The sequence below is a fragment of the Chrysoperla carnea genome, chromosome X, assembly GCF_905475395.1.
Source record: "Chrysoperla carnea chromosome X, inChrCarn1.1, whole genome shotgun sequence".
Classification (NCBI taxonomy): Eukaryota; Metazoa; Arthropoda; class Insecta; order Neuroptera; family Chrysopidae; genus Chrysoperla; species Chrysoperla carnea.
In genome coordinates this window covers 24325853-24347379 of record NC_058342.1, presented here as the reverse complement: position 1 = coordinate 24347379, position 21527 = coordinate 24325853, and the positions used below count along the sequence as shown (strand labels likewise).

At 30.2% G+C, this 21527-nt stretch overlaps 2 non-coding genes across 2 annotated transcripts; one reads left to right on the top strand and one right to left on the bottom strand.

Annotated features, from left to right (window-relative positions):
* Nucleotides 1-2821: 2821 nt before the first annotated feature.
* Trnaf-gaa lies at nt 2822-2894 on the top strand. The gene has a single exon. It is a non-coding gene; the product is annotated as a tRNA-Phe (tRNA).
* Nucleotides 2895-3000: 106 nt separating this feature from the next.
* Nucleotides 3001-3073, bottom strand: Trnaf-gaa. Its single transcript has one exon. It is a non-coding gene; the product is annotated as a tRNA-Phe (tRNA).
* Nucleotides 3074-21527: the final 18454 nt, after the last annotated feature.

The following is a 21527-nucleotide window of genomic DNA, read 5'->3' as shown; positions in this document are numbered from 1 at the left end:
CATTACTCTAAGCAAATAAATTTGGTTACTAATATTCAGAAATCATATAAAGGATTTTCGTGGCCCATATACTTTCACAACACCTGACAAATTATATTTTTCTATTTCGATTTTCGACATTTAAGGATTTTGATGTTTCAACTTTAAATATCGAAAACAAACTAAAATTATGAGAAGAAAATGATACAAATATCTTGTTCAAGTATTATTTTAACCACAAAACGCCAGTAAAACAATTAAACAGAATTTTGTACAGAGTCTCTAAACTCTGTGCTAATTACTTTGTTGCGTAAAATTTTTTTGAAAATAAAATTACGTAAATCAATTTCTAAATTTTTCAATAAACTTACAATAAAATTACATGTTTCTTTTCAATTCCTTTAAAAATATCAAAATTGAACAATAAACCAATCTTATTTAAAAATATATTGATATTTTTCAAAACTATTCAATATTGAAATTTAATTAATTATTTTTAATATATTTAATAATAAATTCCCCGCGCTACCTCCCCTTAATATGTTCAAGATCAATCAAATCAATATATTTAAAGTATAATAATTAGTTTAATTATCAGTGAAGCGTATCGTTAATTATTTAATATATAAAAGATATTGATTTATTAAAAATAATTTAATTCAAATTATGTTGAATAATAATTGAAATAAAATACGTTTCAATTAATTCAACGGAGTAATTTTATTTTTAATTTCCACCAAATAGTTTTGGAGAAATCTATGAAACCATATCAGCCATCTACCGTTTTCCCATAAAACCAATGTTAAATATGCCTACTTTTGAAATTTATTTATTTAAATAATAAGGCAACGCCCCTCTAAAATTTTCAGAATCGATTTATATTTAATACAACTTCATATAAAAAACCAATCAAGTCTTTTATCCAAAATTGCTCTGTTGCTCGTACATTCTTAAGATAGTTCACTCGTAAAAGTCGCAAATCATTCCAATCGATGAGAAAATACAATTTCTCCTATATAAAATGAAAGTATATCGAACAAGAGAAGAAAATATATGTATTCTGCAATAGATAAGTAATTTTCGGAGTATAATATATATAATTTAGGTGGGATATAATTAATAAATTAGAATAATAATACTTATACTAATAATACATAATAAGTTTTATCTGTTCGTAATAAATAAATAATTCGTGTAAATGTTGCTACATGAATCACTATTAATGGGCAATAATAATGCTTACATGTTCCGGCAAAGTGTCTGTAAATTGATGTTACTAACATTCACTGTTCAGTTGTACAAGGGATCCATTTATTGTTAATAACAATGTAAAGATACCCGAAGGCGGATCACATTCTGATTCAAAGTGTGAAGAATAATCATATACGTTATGTTATTACGTACCTATTACCTACCATGTTAGTACGGTAGCTGACCGTAAAAAATGTCCTGGCTTGCTTGTGTCGTAAGTCTTAAAAGTTTTGTAAAATGTATTCACCAATTATGTCTAATAAATCAACTTGAAATTCCTTTGTGTGCCACCCTTCTCATAAAAATTTGCGTACTCCTACAAATTTGTTATTTTCTCTTTTGTCTTCTCCTTATTTCGGGACTCCGGGCCAATGCTCATTTAGTCGAGAAATCCTTCATTATGCATCGTCCCTTAAAATCGTCCCTATATAATGTGTAAATTCTGCTTTTGGTCTAAGAGTGGGAGAAACAGCAATTTTTAGGCTAGAGGGGGATAAATCATAAATTTTTGGCTGAAAATTTCATCAAATCAAAAATATATTGGCCTAAATATATACTTAGCCAATAAATCAATGGTAAATCCAGGTCCAACGAGAGGAGAGCTGCCCTGACCCGTCTCTCGGGGGATAGGGAACCAACGCACAGGGGAGTATTTATACCAAATTTCCGGACAAAATTCAAAAGTCACTAACCACTCCAGCACAAACAGGTCACTCGAGTTACTCAAACCTCACCCCTGCCTGTTTTGTAAGCCGCAATCAACTTTCTCTTTTGGATCTATGTTATTATTGTTGCTGCTCTCGATTTACCGTGTCATTCAATTTACGTTTACTGTGATTGTTAGTGCAATTAAGTAAGGATTGTGCTTTATTTATAAGTATTTAATGTCAATGTTTCTATTAATATAATTAAATGTCTGTGATTCATATTTGTTGTTAAAAATGGTAATTTTTTTTTCATTAAATTTATTATATTCAAAGCTTTTTTTTATGTGTCAGGTTTTGTCCGGCAAAATTTTTTATAACAAGGCAAAATATTCTAACAAGCAAAAAGAAGAGATTAAGATAGCTTAAGGCAAAAGTCAAAAAAAGAAGAGAGAAGTTTTCCAGTGAAACTTTGCAACTTATAGTCGGTAAATGCATTTTATACCACTTTTTAATAGTGGCTGGCAAAAAGAAAAACCACGTCAATTTCACAATCAGGTATCGTACTATATACAGAGTATAACATTAACTAAATCTAGTAGCAATAGCTTCTGCTAATATGTGCTTTAATTGTGTATTGCTATTAAATTATTCACAACTTCTACTCGAATCATTATTCTTTCTATTCTTAAACGAGATTGTCCAATTTACTTATTCGTTCCCCATCTGAATTGTATCGAAGATAAACGTTTAAGAAGTTTTGTATAAAGAGAAAATTTTTCAAAATTTGCGCATGGCTATTATAACGAAAAATTCCCTTTATATTTTTCGAAACAGGACGGATTCTTTCAGCTCTATCATTATTATGAATGAATTTTCGATATTTGAAGAAAAAGCGAGAATTACTGTTTTATGATCGATTTGATATTACTAGGTGTGACAAACAAGCCGAAATAGCTCAGTTGGGAGAGCGTTAGACTGAAGATCTAAAGGTCCCTGGTTCGATCCCTGGTTTCGGCATTAAATATTTTTTCTTGGTTTTTTTTTTTTTCTCAGAAAAATTTTTTACTGATAATATTGATTAATATTAACAAATAAAAATTATAGCTAAGACGAAAAAAATAATTGCCGAAACCAGGGATCGAACCAGGGACCTTTAGATCTTCAGTCTAACGCTCTCCCAACTGAGCTATTTCGGCTGTTACAGAAATCTGATTTATGAAATAATTTAGTCCCAAAAATAGACATCATAAAAAAATTGTTTAAACTTGAAAGTAGGTAGGTATTCAACTTAGAATGTAATTGCTTTTAATACTTGTCAACTGGAATTTCCGGGATCATGATTTTGCACATGACGTTGGAAAATATAGAATATTTTCAACCTAATAAATACACTTCATTAAAATCAACTTTCAACCCTCAACATTATTTTTGGGGATGAAACACAAATACTTGCTAATATCAACTTCGGTAAACGTAATGAACACCTATTATCATTGTCTTTAAATAAAATTCATTTAGAAAAACTATTCGATAATTTTCCTCAAATCAATAGGAAAATTTTTCCAATATATGTACAATACATCATGAGTATTTGATAAAATAATAAGGGGTTGTCGATTGGTGGTTACATGTATTCATCAAAATCAACCCCTATACATGGTCTAATCAAGCATTTCTATACTTTATTAGGCTTGTATTTACCAAAAAAAAAAAAAAAATACCGTGAAGGGTATAACTTTTAGGAGTAAGATCAATAATTTCAATTCAAACAAAATTTGGCAACACTTTAGATATCAAGCACAGTCGTATAAACGACTGTGGTATCTAGATCAATCCAGATTCTCTCTTGTCTCTCTGTCTCATTGTTTCTCTGTTTATCTGTCTCTTTTTATTATAAAATCTCAATACTAAAATGATAATACCTTTTGAATAATAGTAAATAAAATTTAGGGCGGTTGTTGCCTCAGACCGAGGTGAGGTTTTTCGGACAATTCGCAACGCCACGTCTCGGCTTTTGGAACATTATACCTCGAGCTGTCTCGGTTAGAAATGACGCTCTAAATTTTGAACCTCGCCACGCCTTGCCTCTTGCCTCGGTTACAAGACACCGAGGCGAAGCGAGGCTGCGTCGTAGCCTCGGTGAAACACTAGAAAATTTGCTTTTTAAAATTGTATTCTTATTTCGTCTACGTTCATGAAGTAATAAAATTCATCATAAAAGTTGAAAATAAAATAAAAAAAATTTCAACCCTAAATCTAGTAGGTACGAGCACCTACATCATTTTATATAGTTTTTTTTCTTTTCTATGTCATTGCTAATATATTTACTTTCGATTAAAAGGTTTTTTATTTTTTAAATTTGTTTTCATTCATTCCAAGTGAAAATTATCAAAACTCTCAAAATATATCGCCTTTTGAGATTCCTCCAAAAGGGCAATGTATTTTATATCGATTTTCATTGGTTTTTTTCTTAAAAATTTGCATGGATATCTAAGCTAAAATTTCAACCACATATTCTTTGAGTAAAAGTCTACCTATGAAAAATTTTTGAACCTTGAAATCAAATTTTCGAGGTAAAATTAATTACTTTCTATCAGAAATTTAAGAAGTATAGAATTAAATTCGAATTCACCCCCAAATATATATGTATGATGTGTGTGTACACACGTATTTAGCATATATTTTCGGAAATCAATTTTTCGATGAATGTTAGTGACAATCAGAGCCAATCAATAATTACCCAAATTTGGATGGATGAGTGAATTGTTTACTTTTTCGTTTTTGGTTGAAAAAATTTCTTGTTTCGAGAAATATATGTCTATATGAAACTTATACGAAAATAAAATCAAAGAGGAATTAATTAGAATATTTTTATTTCGTTGATATATCAGTTTAGATGGACATTGTATATTAATGAACGGAGAGTCTTCCTTCCCTTTTTATTAACGGGTTATGGGCCCAGTATAGAAACCGGGATTGTATATAAGATCAACTGCTTATACTCGCTACTGATGTTGTTTTTGTTTTATTTTTAGTCTTAAAGCCACCTAATGAATTTATGAACCAGTCACACAGCGGAGTATTTAGATCTAAAAAATCTGATAAAAGCAAAAAATTAAATTAAGAATAACTTATTCTGATAGGCAGTATATCGCAGGCAACTTACTCTGCTGTAACAGGGAATATACAACTTTCCAGCAAGAGTCGAACACCGCCCTTAAGATTGACAGCCTTAATTTGACAGCCTTAATCGAGTGTTATTATGTATTAAAAAATTTGCAAAGGATTTTAATTGGCAATACCATCTAGCCCAGCTATGATAGCAATATTATATTCAGTGTCGAATTGGGATAGCGGGGCCTGTAGCAAATACTATCACAGGCCCTCAACAGGAAAGTCCATGGCCAATTTGGCTCCGTTCTTCCACTTTTCTTTTCTTACCCCACTTTTTGTTTAATAATTTTTCAGCTTCGTAAATCTATCTGTGTCCCTCAACGGAGTCGTCAAAATTTTGTCTCCTTCGTTCCATTTTTCTTCTAGATGTCCACTTTTCATTCCCTTTACCAGGAACGTCCTTCCACAAGGCTTTAAAATCCGCAGCCTCGTTCATACAGGAGTATTAAAGATTTGAGGTAGAAGTAAGTCTCAGAAGCCGTTTTTTACTGCGACCAATTGGATCTATTGTTCCCCCATTGCTTCAAAAATGCTTCAGGAGCCCTACAGGATATTCCAGGGCAACACTTTGTTTATTTCACTTGAGTGAAGATAAGTTCATGTCAAGTGATAGTGTCTTTTGATTGAGAGGCTTTCGCATTTACATAGATTCTGCATTCCAATATTAGCGAATTGTCGAAGGAAATGGATATATTGCTTTTGTACTGGCGATGAAATTTTGAAAAAATTTCTTCAAATGTTCATCGATCCTACCAAATAGATGTCAAAAATGGCCATCGTTAAAATTTCTATATATCTGTATATATACTAGCTGACCCGGCGAACTTTGTACCGCCTAACAGTTGATTCTTTTTTTTATACGATACTAACGTCACTCAATTGCTTTAATTTCCAGGAACACCTCTACTAAAGTTGAACACTTCAACTTTATGGTATGGTATTAAAGTTCAAATTGACTTTTAATGATTATTACGGATCTTCCGTATGAGGATAAAGAAAAGTGTTGTTTTTAGACTTTTTCAGAAAATTTTTTAAATTTTTCTCTTCGTAAGAACCATCCTCATACTTCAAGGAATATTATAAAAAAAGAATTAGCGAAATCGGTTCTGCTGCTTTCGAGATTTGCGCTTAGCAACACATCCAGCGATTCATTTTTATATTAGAGATTAAAATTTGATATTAAGACGGATTTTGGTATTTGAAAGGTCAAGTTCGGCATTTTTTATCAGTTTTAAACAAAAAAGCACTCTTGTGATTTTTTTTTGTAGACGCTTAGTTTTTAAATAAAAATTCTTGAAAAATGCAATATTCGATTTTAAGAAAATAATGTGTTATTTTTTCAATCTCTGAAGGAAATAGCTTACGCTATTTTTTTCCTTGAACGAATTTTTCTTCATGAAAAAATCTGCAAAGATCGTTTCCTATGACGGCATATCTTGAGCTCTAATTTCACCTGTTTTCAGCATCCTTAAAAATTATTGAATACTACATTGAAACAAATTGGTTAAACTTAAAAAACTGGACCAATCCTGTATTTATAACAATTTTCTAAGTGGTGTTACTATGTAACTGTATATGTGGCTGGCTAGCTTATAGCATGTGGATTGTGGATAAAGTGTAAGGGTTTATTTATGAGGGTTGTGCTAGTCGCATAATAAACATGAGGTCACAAATATTTGAATATCTTAATTCGTATCAAAAACAAAATATACTCTTATGTTTATCTTAGAATAATTATACGTTACATAATTTATATGTATACTAAAATTATATACAATATACATAATATTATTATATAACTAACTAACTAGGATATATACGATTAAACCAAACAAAACTTAACTCATCTCACAAACGGTTTTGTTACAGATATGTTTGTTTTTTTAATTTTTTAATAAAATTTTGTTTTTTTTAGGTTAGTTTATTTGACATATTTTAACTTCAATGTATGTATTAACTTTAAAATTTTATACATTTAAGAAAGTGCGAGCAGGGTAATAACTTCCATTAAAAGACTTGAAACTTTATCTTGGACCATATTAACTCATATAGGAGCGCAAGCCAATGGCAAACAGAGGGGTGCAAGTTGATTTAGGTAGAATAGGAAAAGTATGAATTCTAGGTATGTTCAAGTAAAAATATAAAAGAAAAAACGCAAAATTTATTATACCATGCATATATGTAATATGCAAGGTATACTAACTTTAGTCCCAAGTTTGTTACGCTTAAAAATATTGATGATACGAAAAACATTTTGGTATAGGTGTTCATAGAATCATCTAATTAGTCCATTTCCGTTTGTCCGTCCTTCCGTGGGCACGATAACTCAAAAACGAAAAAAGATATCAAGCTGAAATTCATACAGCGTACTCAGGACGAAAAAAGTGAGGTCGAGTTCGTAAATGAGCAGCATAGGTCAATTGGATCTTGACCTATGGGTCAGTAGGACCCATCTTGTAAACCGTTAGAGATAGAACAAAAGTTTAAATGTAAAAAATGTTCCTTATAAAAAAAATTAATAACTTTTGGTTGAAACATTTTTTCGTAAACATCACTGTTTACTCGTGACGGCGCAAATTAGGCGTAAATTGTATAGTATGTATTATATAAATTGTATACGTATGTGCAATGTGATAGAGTCATGAACACTATTTATGCATGGTATTTCAACAATTAACCCAGTCAATTGTTTGTTTTTACTTGTTTTTTATTTTAAAATTAGACTTATTTAACCATAATTTTATTTGAAAACAGGCGTGGATTTGGAGTTAAATTTTAGGGTTTCACAGACACTGGAGTCCGGATTGACACTGGTTTTTTTTCCCTTTTCATCTTACGGGGGAAAAATTATCCTAAAAACGTGTTTTTAAAAATGATTTTATTTAGTTTTTAAGTCCTGTTGGTATATAAAAAATATTAAGGTATATTAAGTTTAGTCCCAAGTTTGTAGCACATAGATATATTGATGCTAGAAATAAAATTTTGATAGAGGTATTCGTACAATTAACCTAATTAGACCATTTCCATTTATCTGTCCTTCAAAACAATAGCTCAAAAACGAAAAGAGATATCGAGCCCATCTTGTAAGCCATAAGAGATAGAACAAAAGTGTAGGTATAAAAAACGTTTCTTATAAAAAATTAAACTTTGTTTGAAACATTTTTTCGTAAATAACTATGATTTCCCTTGAGGGTCCAAATAAGAGCAAAAATTTTCCTTTTTCTCAAAAAAGATGATGAGTTGAAAATTTGTAGGTAGCTTCATTGATTCTAATTTCATACTAAACCCATCGATAATATTAAGATGCTTAAAGGAGTCAAATTTTGGAAGAAATTTGTTGTGAATCTCTAGAGGCGGTCATTTTTGTGAATCTCTAGAGGCGGCCAGCTGCCCCTGTCTGCTCCCCTTTGGCGACGCCCATGTATCAATTCCAGAGACATATTATCATTGAAAATAGTCAGCAATAAATAAAAGATGTAAAATTTATATGAATTTCATTAATATCATTTTCAGGTGAATTTCAAACTATATGATTTCATCATCAGCGGTACTCAAAAAAAAAAGTTTGTAATTGGGGCGTGTTTATCCAATGTCAAACATATAATTTGTTATTAATTGAGGTATTATGACAAGACAATTATTTTATTTTTACACAATACAATTTACAGGATGTTTCAGGTATCAGAAAATACAATAACAATTTACCATCCGCGTACAGAACACAGAAGACAATGGGTAGCTAAGCTAATGCACCCTGTACCTACATAATATATGAAATCTATATATGTATTATACCATGTATATATGAAATGTACAAGGTATATTAAGTTTAGTCCCAAGTTTGTAACGCTTAATAATATTGATGCTACGAACAAAATTTTAGTATAGATGTTCATAGAATCATTTAATTAGTCCATTTTCGGTTGTCCATCCGTCCGTCTGTCTATCCGTCTGTCAACTTGATGACTCAAAAACAAAAAATGATATCAAGCTGAAATTGTTATAGCGTACTCAAAACATAAAAAGTGAGGTCGAGTTCGTAAATGGGCAACAAAGGTCCATTGGGTCCGTAAGACCCATTTTGTAAGCCGTTAGAGATAGAACAAAAGTTTATGTATAAAAAATGTTCTTTATATAAAAATAAACAACTTTTGTTTGGAACATTTTATCATAAACATCACTGTTTACCCGTGTGTGCGCAAATTGTATAGTATGCATTATTTGGAATATCAGTTATGTATGTGTGACATATATGTATATGTAATGTGATAGAGTAATCAACTCTGTCTATACATGGTATTTCAACAATTAACTCAGTCAATTGTTTGTTTTCACTTGTTAATTTTAATAAAAATATGGATTAAGTAATCATATATTATATTTGAAGTAAAAAAAAATAAATTTTTTTTTTACTACTTATATGGCCTCTAAACGTTTTTAATTTCTAAAAATTGTTTTTGTTTATGATTTTAAATAGATACAAAACAATTTTAATAGACCGCACAATTTAATTGTTTGTTTATTGATACATAATTGCATATATGTTGTATGTGTTTGTCAAGCTTTATTTAATGGAAAAATTGATTTTAGTGAAACCTCTTTAAACATTCTTATACATTATCTAGCAAATTTTTTTAGATGTCCTTTTAGTTAGTTTTTATAGATGCTCTCCTATTATTCTAGATATTTAATTACTCTTTTTAAGGATGTATGAGCATGGTAGTGGGGGCACAAATTTAAAAATAGATATTTTCAATTTTGATGATAAATTTATATTATTACTTGACGATATAAGACGAAAAGTAAGAATAAAATTTTTCGATATCTGGCTTAATTTTCAAAATATCGAAAATTGAAAATTTTGTTTAATTATTTAGCTTTCGATATTTCGAAAACCAAGACACATATCGAAAAATTTTATTCTTATTTTTCGTCTACATTCATGAAGTTATAACAAAATTCATCATCAAAGTTGAAAATAAGATAAAAATAATTTCAACCCTTAATCTACCCTGCTCTTACATCCTTTTTATGGATGGAGAGACTTGGTTTTTTTCTTTTCTAATTCATTGCTAATATGTACTTTCTATTAAAAAGTTTTTTTTAAATTTGTTTTCATTCATTCCAAATGAAAATTATCAAAAACTTCCAAAATATGTCGTTTTTTGAGATTCCTCCATAAGAGCCAATGTATTTTATATCGATTTTTAATGACTTTTTTCTTAAAAATTTGCACGGATACCTAAGCTGAAATTTTAACCACATATTCTTTGAGTAAAAGACTACCTACAAACAATTTTTGAGCCTTTAAATCAAACATTGTTGTCATGCTCATACATCCTTAAAACTTGTTCTCCTAAGTTATTGAAATAAATACCTCGAAATGAAATTGTATATTAATAAATTCTATTTAAAAAATACAATTAAAAAACATACAACGGACTTACATGCCGCTAAATATCGATATTTCGATTGCAACGCAATCATCGTCAGTAGCAAAATTTATTCGTATAACACATTACAAACATTTTACACAAAATTAAAAAATTAAAAATAAACAAAACATTTCCAACAAAACAGTAACGATTTACAAAAAATATAATATTTATGAATATACAATTTTATTTCGAGTATCGTAGTATTTATTTCAATAACTATGTCTCAACTCGAAGTCAACAAGAATTCATCCTTATATGTTCTCCTAATATTAATTTAAGAGCTTTTGACTTTTTTTACCACTTTTCTACGAAATTTGTTGTTTGTTGTTTTTAGTCACGAGAACAGGCAACGATAACTACGGTAACGGAATCCCGTACGGGTGAAGCTAGTAGATATTATTTAAAGTTGTATATTCTTGTAAACCATAAATTTTTTTAATTGATATTCGATCTCGATTTCTCTAATCTGGAGAACAAAAACACTTTAATTTAACCTTTCCGGTGGCTGTAGCTTTATTGGAAAAACCAATTTTCCCATTTTCTGAGAGCATTGTGTAAAATGAAAATTTTCTGTTGTTATTTTTTTTACTTTCAGAAAATGAAAAATGAAACAACAGAAAATGGCTTTTCTGTTAATTTAACTTTATTTCGAGTCGATCGGTGCAAATTCCAAGTTTGTAACGCCTTAAAATGATGATCGCTACGAACAAAATTTTGGTACAGGTGTTCATTAATTCACCTAATTAGTCCATTTCTGACTGTCCGTCTGTCTACCCGTGAAAAATAAAAGACGATAGCTCACAACAGAAAAGAGATTTCAGGATGAAATTTTTATAGCGTGCTCAGGACGTAAAAAGTGTGGTCGAGTTCGTAAATGAGCAACATAGGTCAATTGGGTCTCCGTAGGACCCATCTTGTTACCGTTAGAGAGTTGTTAAAGTTTAAATGTAGAAAATATTCCAAAAAAAAAACTTTTGTATGAAACATTTTTCCGTAAACGCTCTTGTTTATCCGTGAGCACGCAAATTAGGACAAAAGTTAGCTTCAACTTGGTCTTGTGAAACATTCTCGAAAAATAATAAAAATTCTAGATAATCCTTTCGAAAATTTTCGAATTTTTCGAAAACTAAATAAATGGCGGATGAAAAGCCAAATTGTGTTGGTTTTTTAAAGTATTCTAATTTATAAAAAAAATAATGCAAGCACTGACATTCAACACTGTCCATGCAATTAACTCAGTCAATTGTTTGTTTTCGCTTGTTTCATATACTTTTTGAGGGTTGAAAATCGTAAAAATTGCGTTATTTCAAAGTTTATACTTGAAAGTTTCGAGAAAATGTCTGAGAACATTTGTTATAAATTTTGACCCCAATTATATGATTTTTTTCAAACTTTAAAATTAAGTCAAACAATATCCTACCGGGTCACCGACCGGCAATCTACACTTTTACGTTCAAGAACATTTTTTAAACGTGATCCTGTAAAAATTTTCCGTGCGAAAGTTTTTCATGCTCAATGTCGAATTTTAGCGGATCTAAATACTTTAATAGTGTAATCAGATACATCGTATCATAAAGTAATTGTTCCACGAGGTTTAACTGTACAGTGACATACAATTTATATTGTTATAAAATTTTTTCCTTTATGTATGTTCATAAAATTTCAAGGTATTGCCATATAATAATGGTTTTCTGGTCATGATTAATTTTTTTAAGGTCCTTTTGAATTATGTAACAGGAAAAAAAGTGAGCGTTTTTTATGTGGCTGACTATAAAATTTATTTTACGTGATATCAAAATCAATTCAAATTTATTATTTTCAGGGACTTCAGATGATAAAATTCAGAATAGACGAACAGTTCATGGTACCAAGTACCAGGCATTCAGCGAAATTAGTCGCAAAATTGAAAGGAATCGATTTGAGAGTTATTTGACTTGTAGGAAAAAAATTTTCTTTTTGACCGACTTCAAACCAAAAAAAGGAGGTTCTCAATTCGACTGTATTTTTTTTTTATGTTTGTTACCTCAGAACTTTTGACTGGGTGAACCGATTTTGATGATTATTTATCTATTTGAAAGCTGGTGCTTCCCGTGTGGTTCCCATTCATTTTGGTATAGTTCTGACAACGGCATCCATGAGAAAACCATAAGTTTAAGTTTTGCTAAATGTCAAAACAACATTGTTTTTAAAATTATTTTATATTTTGGGAATGCAATTTTGGTTAATTTATGATACTTTAAAATGTTAAAGCCAATAATTTTTTTGTATAGGATAGCATTTCACACTTGACGAAGTGGATGATATGTTTATTAAAAAAAAAAAAGAATGTGTCAAGGTATTTATCAAATTTCAACACTTTTTTCTTAAAAAAAAAATAAATAAATAAAATATCTTAATAAATTAACTGTTATGGACAAATTTGTACACCCTTAATAAAAATACTCCACAAAAACAATAATTCAATAAAATGGTCAAGCCTGCAATACCACAGATTCACATTTCAAACCCCGCGCAGTTGCAAATTAACATGCCTTTAACTGTTTTTAAACGTGAAAACCAACAATTGGCTGAGTTAATTGTTGAAATACCATGTATAGAGAGTGTTGATTACTATATCACGTTACACATACATGCATGTCACACTTATATATCTGAAATTCCCATATGATACATTCTATACAATTTGGGCACAATTTGCGCTCTCACGGGTAAACAGTGGTGTTTTTTGTTCTATCTCTAACGGTTTACAAGATGGGTCCTACGGACTCAAGACCCAATTAACATATGTTGCTCATTTACGAACTTGATTGTTATAACTCGATTTGTTTTCAATAATAGGGTATTCCACTATTTTTGAAAAAGTACTTCAAAATGTTGATTTTGCAAATAAAAAGCCACCAAAAATTTATTTCGGAAAAATACACGCGCTTTCTTGCCAAAAACTTAAATTAAATTTTAAAGTTTTTTTAAACTGTCAAAAACGCGGGCATCCAATTTGTTGACGTAATATCTGTATCATTATACGAAATAACACAAATAAATTTGACAGATATATTCATAGACAAGTGATTATAATATAAATATAAATACTTATTTATGTATATATTATACCCAACTGTCTACACTGAACTAACTGATGGTCTATGACTTCTACCGCTATGACATCACAGCAGGGCTTACCCGCGTTTTAGTTCACGTGATATACAGTTTAAAAATTACGATTTTTAATTTTAATATTATAAAAGAAAAATGTGTTTTTATGACTCGAAATCAGAATATTTAAGTATATTTTTACATAAATTTTAACTTTTTTCAAATTTCATGATTTATTTTTGACTAACAATATTACCCTATTTATTAAGGTTTTAACTTTAATTTTTTTTTATTTCCCAATACTAGTTTGAAGAAATCTATGAAAACATATCATCCATCTACCGTTGGCAATCCCTCCCCCCTCTAAAATTTTCCGAATGGATTTAAACTTGTAAATTAAGCATTTTTTATCAAAAAATGTTCTGGCACCCAACTCAATTAATATAAAAAAGATTGACTGAGAAGTAGAAACCTCTAAAAGGTACTTTCTTAAGAATAACTAAACCAATCTCCAACCATTCTCCATTGACCTTCGACATGTCGCATACGTCTATATTTTCGAAGAACTAAAAACTACGTTCATTTTTGTTAATATCCACAGACGACAAAAAAAAAACGAAACAAAACGATAACGTAAACTAGGATTAACAAAATGAAAAACAAAAGACAAAAATAAACAAAAATATATAAATGAAATGAAAAAGGATCAAACGAATATTAAAATGAAATAGATATAATATATGGTAGCGACATCTTATATTATACGAACAAAATCATATTAATAATGATAATACTCATATATATATATATGTAGCTCTGTATGGTAGTGTATGGTAGATTCGCTCCTTGGAGCTAGTAAATTAGAAGTTACGTGTTATTATTGTATAAAACGTGATCTGAACAGGAATCACATATTTTATGGTTGTACAATTGAAACTACAATATCAAATGATATTTGTAGTAACCTTTGTTGCACATTTGGCTAATCATAACTGGTTCTATCGTAGATATGTCGTTTGTTTCATTATAACATATCCCAAAATAGCTCTAACTCGAGCTAGTAGTGAGCTCCAACGACGAGCTTCATATCATCTTATTATATTGAACAACCCAAAAAATAAAAATAGAAATAAAATATAAGTAAAACTATTATCAAAGTATTTTATTTCATATACAATTTAATTATTAAAAATATTATTACATAACATCAAAAAAATTGATCAACTGACAGATTATACTTTCATGTAAGCTCTATGTCTGGATTATTTATAAATATTTGATTAAGGATGTAAGAATACCAACACAATTTTAATTAAAACTAGCGACCCGCCCCGGCTTCGCACGGGTGCAATGCTGATACTAAATACACTACAGAAAAACTGTGAACATTGTATATAAAAACATAGCGGCCCGCAATGTATGCGGAAAAAATGTAATTATTTACGACATCACATTAGAAACCTCAAAAATAGCAGTACTTCTCCACTATTTCATGGATGTTATTGTACATATAAACCTTCTTCTTGAATCACTCTATCTATTAAAAAAAAACCGCATCAAAATCCGTTGCGTAGTTTCAAAGATTTAAGCATACAAAGGGACATAGGGACAGAGAAAGCGACTTTGTTTTATACTATGTAGTGAAGCTGGATTTTTATACCATGTATATGCAATATACCAAGGTATATTAACTTTAGTCCCAAGTTGGTAACGCTTAAAAATATTGATACTATACTATGAACAAAATTTTGGTATAGGTGTTCATAAAATCACCTGATTAGTCCATTTCCGAGTTGTATGTCTGTCTGTCTGTTGTCTGTCTGTCCGTTGGTCATCACGATTACTCGAAAACGAAAAGAGATATCAAGCTGAATTTTTATAGCGTGCTGAGGACGTCAAAAGTGAGGTCGAGTTCGTAAATGAGCAACATAGGTCAATTGGGTCTTGGGTGCGTAGGACCCATCTTGCAAATCGTTAGAGATAGAACAAGAGTTAATGTAAAAAATGTTCCTTGTAAAAAAATAAACTACTTTTTTTCGTAAACATGACTGTTTACCCGTCAGGTTAGTGCGCAAATCAGGCGTAAATTGTATGGTATGTATTATATGGGAATATCAGTTATGTATGTGTGACATGTATGTATGTGTAATGTGATCGAGTAATCAAATATGTCTGCATGGTATTTCAACAATTAACTCCGTCAAATGTTTGTTTTCACTTGTTTGTATATGAAATTGGACTAAGTTTAAATCAATTCTGAAAATTTGGTGGGGGTGGGGTTTGCCTGATTATTTAAATAAATAAATAAATGACTTGAAAAATAGGCATATATTGGTTTTATGGGAAAACGGTAGATGGGTGATATGTTTTCATAGATTTCTCCAAAACTAGTTGGTGGAGATTAAAAAAAAAAAAAAATATAAAGTTAAAACTTAAAAAAATACGGGGATTATAATTATAATAACATTTTTTTAAAGTTTAGTTTCTTACTTAAGAAAACATCGTACTAGCTTAAAGACTTAAAAGATTGTACTCTTAATACATCTTCAGTGGTGATACAGTATCCTAAAAATTACAAAATAAATAATAAATAATACTTGTTAAATAAATAAATTAAATAAGGTCCATCGTTTATTTTCCAAAAAAAAAAACTAACTTTTGACGAATGTATCCAAATAATAACCCTCTCTCTTACTTAAAAAAAGAAAAATTCAGCAAAAATTGTACTTTATGAAGACATTATTATTTTATCAAAATTTCGTATCACATAACTCTTCATGTTAACCCCTCTCCGTAACATTAACCACAGTGTTTTTGGTAAGGTAATATTTTTGTACGCCCTTATCTATTAGCCCTAATCATGTAAGCAAAAATTTCCTAAAATTAAAAGGTATCAAAACATACAGGGTGAGTCATTTTAATCTATAGACTTAAATATCTCGTTTTTTTAGTTAACCAATCAAAAAATAATTTTAACAAAATTGGACCTGGTTTTTCGGGTTTCTCTAAATGGTAAGAAATAGAATAACACTTTAAATTAGAAAGTTGACCCTTATAGAAAACTTAATAATTTTTGTTTAAAACATTTTTCGAAAAAAGTTAACTTTCGGAGCTAGAGGACAATGTCTCATCTTCTATCTCACTGTCCAGCTAGCCAGCCTCTCTTTGACGACCTCTCTACCGAAAGTCCGTTGACGTCGAAGCACTCCTGCTATTCTTAAACAGCTACAAATGGTTCATGGAGTACTGGTCGGAGATGGGCCAACCCTTTTTCGATATCACAACAGATCTTATGGTCTAAGAGTCAACCCCAGGAAGCCACTCAAATCTAACCTAGCTTTGTCAACCCTAACCTAAATGTCATTATTGCATTTAATCTAAAAAAAAACACGCAACTACGGAAAAATGCTTAAGCCAAAAGTTGTCTAGAAAAATAGCGAACATTCGCCTCTGTCCATGACTTTGAACTACAATTATCGATAAACTTTAAGTGTATTTTCTTTCGATAAATTGCAATAATGACATAATTTTTAAGTCGCATTTCCTTCGAAAGCTAACGTTTTTCAAAAAAATGTTCTGAACAAAAATTGTTTGTACTTTTATGAGAATCAACTTTCTAATTTAAAGTAATATTCTATCTTTTACCGTTTTGGATCTAAATTATCTATTAAAAAACCCGAAGAACTAGGTCCAATTTGATATTAGAACATGATGTTCCCCATCAAACTCTGCAAATTTTGTTTGAGTTATTTTTTGATTGGTTAACTATAAGATATATTTAGAGCCTAAATATTCGAGCGGTCTAAGGCGTCGTCTTAGAACGTTGGACTATCTAGACTTAGGTAGCGGGTTCGAATCCAGACACCGGCAGTGTGAACAATTTATAATTAATGGGAGTGCAGAATTGATCACATTGTCGTCGCTTGGATAAGAACGAAGTAACCGACTCCACCCACATCAGAAATGTAATTGTAAATATGTTTGTATTTGAATAAATAAAGATTAACAAATAATGGTGTGGGTGGCCTCTGTGATAAGGCGTATGTCACAAATACGGAAGTTAAACCCCCATTATTATTATTTTAAGATATATTTTGATGGATAGGTTAAAATGACTCACCCTGTATAACAAAAAAAAAAACAAAAAAACAATTATTTTTTTCAGTAGCACTACACACTAAACGGGTACAATCGTACAAACTGTTTTTTATGTAAATGCGTTTGGATGGATCTTATCTGCTGTAAAGATCTATCCGAATATTGTTTAACATAAGTGTACTACGGACAACTGTTTGTATTACGTAAGGGGGTCGTCTATCTTTTGTTATAATATATGTAATTGGTTACATCTTAAATTAAACCCTTATGTAACACTTCCGAGAATATTTATCCAAAATTTTGTTGTATTTTTTTATTTTTTTGTTAAAATTATTATCAGTGTATGTTTTTTTTTTTTTTTTTTTGCGTTGTAGGATAAAGACAAGAACCTTTCAAATAAATTCAATTCAATATTTTAAATAAGGGTTGCCACCTGCTCGGGCCTCGCCCAGCAGGACTATTAAGCAGGCGGCCGGATTATTAAAAATTTTGCCGGGCCACCACATGGTTAGAGTCGAAAAAGCAAAAATTAGTATTCAGATTAATGAATCACCACTACGATGAATTTGACCTCAGCAACTAGAGTATTGAGAATTGATTTTGTTTATGATTTTAGTGTTAATAGGACTTTCCAACTTATTTTGTTGGTATCACGATAAGAAGTCAGTTTTAAAACTTTTATATTCCTTCTATTTGAGTCACGTTCGTGCAGAATTTTCATGTTTGTTCGTTTTGTTCGAGTCATGCTTGTGCAAAATTTCATTGTCTGTACCTTGTGATTAAGTTTTGATAGATACTTAAGGATTGATGCCAAAACAAACTGACTGATAGTTTTCGTGTAAATTTATGGATAAAATGTGCATATAATATATTTTTATTACTTCATACTTATTTTTGATGTAGTTGAAATAAAATAAATATGACGAAATTGGATTTTTTTAAATTTCCCTCTTCTCACTGCAATACTCCCCTCCCCACCTCCTTTCATAATGTGCCGGAAGAGAAATCTTAAGGAGGTGGTAACTTTAATATTTTAGCTCAGTCTACGCCTGAGGGTTGAGGGTGATGATGATAGAATCATGTTTAGTAGCACCAAACGTTGACTAAGGCCTGAGGGTTACCACCTCAAAAATCCAGAAAGACCAGAAAGTCAGGATATACTTAAATTACCCGAAATATATCAACGAATAATTCGGATTCATAATACTGTCCGATACCTAAACACTATTGGAATCTATGTATTTAAGCGAAACTGTACATATAACAAGTGAAAACAAACAATTGATTGAGTTAATTGTTGAAATACCATGCATAGTCAGTGTTGATTTCTTTATCACATTACACATACAAACATGCATAACTGATAATCAAGTATAGTACATATTATAAAATTTCCGCCTAATTGGCGCCCTCACGGGTAAACAGTGATGTTTACGAAAAAATGTTTTGAACAAAAGTTGTTTAATTTTTGATAAGGAACACTTTTTACATTTAAACTTTTGCTCTATCTCTAACGGTTTACAAGATGGGTCCTACGCATCCAAGACCCAATTGACCTATGATGCTCATTTACGAACTTGACCTCACTTTTTACGTCTTGAGTACGCTGTAAAAATTTCAGCTCGATATCTTTTTTCGTTTTTGAGTTATCGTGTCCATAGACGAACGGGCGGACGGACAACCGGAAATGGACTAGTTAGGTGATTTTATGAACACCTATGACAAATTTTTTTCCCTAGCATCATTATTTTTAAGCGTTACAAACTTGGGACTAAACTTAATATATTATGTATATTTCATATATACATGGTTATATTTATATCCTGTATATTTTATAATTTTCAAAATTTTGTAAAGGAAAGTTTAAAAATTATTTTAAGGATTTTAGCAAGCACAAAAATTTAATTTCTTAGCTTTGTATTTTAGCTTCGAAAATGAATTTTTTTGGAGTTTTTTTTCTTTCAGATAATAAATTCATAATATCTCGGAATACTACATTTTGAAACAATTTATTCTGAGTCCTACTAGGTATATTGTTCACCTTTTTAACACACATATTATTTTAACACAACTAATCGACCAAAAAATGTAAATTTCGCTTATAACGACTAACGACTTGTTGGCTTCTTCAATATCGTTATTCGCACCGTGCGTGAGTTTTATTGGAGACGTTTCCATGATAACGATACACTACTTTAATTATAGAATTGTATGGATCCATATATAATTGTATGGATTGCATTTATAACTTACATTGAAAATTTAATATTATTGTCTCACAAATTTAAATAAATAATTATGATAATTTACATTTAAAAAATAATATTTGTGCAATTTGAATTCTTATTTTAATGCATTAAGTTTAATTAATTAGTGTTTTTCAATAATTTTAATTTGACATTTTCTATAACACTTACATGTAAAGAATTGCAAATTAGTCATAACAGCCTCCTTTATCGTCAAAATTTCACTGGAAGCGCTTTCATCGATTTTATGCACACAACGAATAGCCGATTTTGACTGACTTAAAAAGTAACTGAAGTTATCGGTCTAGCTCCGATCGTCATCTTGACTCGGTGCGTTTTACATGAACATAGAAAAAATTCTAATCTTATTTGAACACAACTTTAAAAAAAAAAATCAGGAAATTAAAAATGGAAAATCCGATATAAGAATTTTCTCAGGAAAAAATGATTTATGAAAAATAACATTTACAAAAGAGTAAAAATCATGATTAAATCGTAATGTAAATGAATTCATGATAATTTTAACGAAGAGAAAAATATATGGGTACTAAGTCATTCTCTAAGGTGGGTAACATGGGAACTAAAGGAGGAAATCTACACAGATATGATATATATTATATGATGTCTGCTGTTGTCTGAGAGAGCATTCTAGCACTCCTGTTCTCCACGAAATATTCCTTCGACGATAATAAAAATACATTAACAAGATACGTACAAATATAAATTGTGAAAATTCGCGCAATTAATCTTTTTTTTTTTAGTTTAGTTTTGCTACAACTCATGTCTTTGCTGTTGTACACTTTATTTTACTCCTGAGACTAGTCCCCTCCACTTCAGCCCACCTCTTCCCTTCGCCTTCGTTGTACTTGTAAAATGAATTTGTATATTATTTTTTTTACTTCGCTTACTATGTTCAAATTACTTATGTATGTAAATATATGAGCAGGTGTGACATTCGAAACTCCTTGAATGAGGAAGTTAATTGTATAAATACTCTGTAAATATATATTTTATAAAAGGTGTGGAGCTTATGAAAAACAAATTTCAAAGAAAAGTTATTTTACAGTACACTCTAAATTTTCTTAACTGAAATAAAAAAATTTTAATATTTAAAAATGATTAATTTAAATTTAGATAGAATCTAGTAATCGGATTTATGTAATTATTTAATTACTAAAAAAATAAATAATTGTCTTTTCACTCTGTCCGTCTTGTGGGATGAAAATTTTTGTGAATTTTTTATCGTTTTAATTAAAATATTTACAAAACCCTTCCTTAGACTATTTTTATACCACGCATATATGTAATATGCAAGGTATACTAAGTTTAGTCTCAAGTTTGTAACGCGTAAAAATATTGATGCTATGAACAAAATTTTGGTATAGGTGTTCATTAAATCACCTAATTAGTCCAATTCCGGTTGTCCGTCCGTCCGTCTGTGGGCACGATAACTCAAAAACGAAAAAAGATATCAAGCTGAAATTTTTACAGCGTACTCAGGACGTAAAAAGTGAGGTCGAGTTAAATGAGCAACATAGGTCAATTGAGTCTTGACCTATGGGTCCGTAGGACTCATCTTGTAAACTGTTCGAGATAGAACA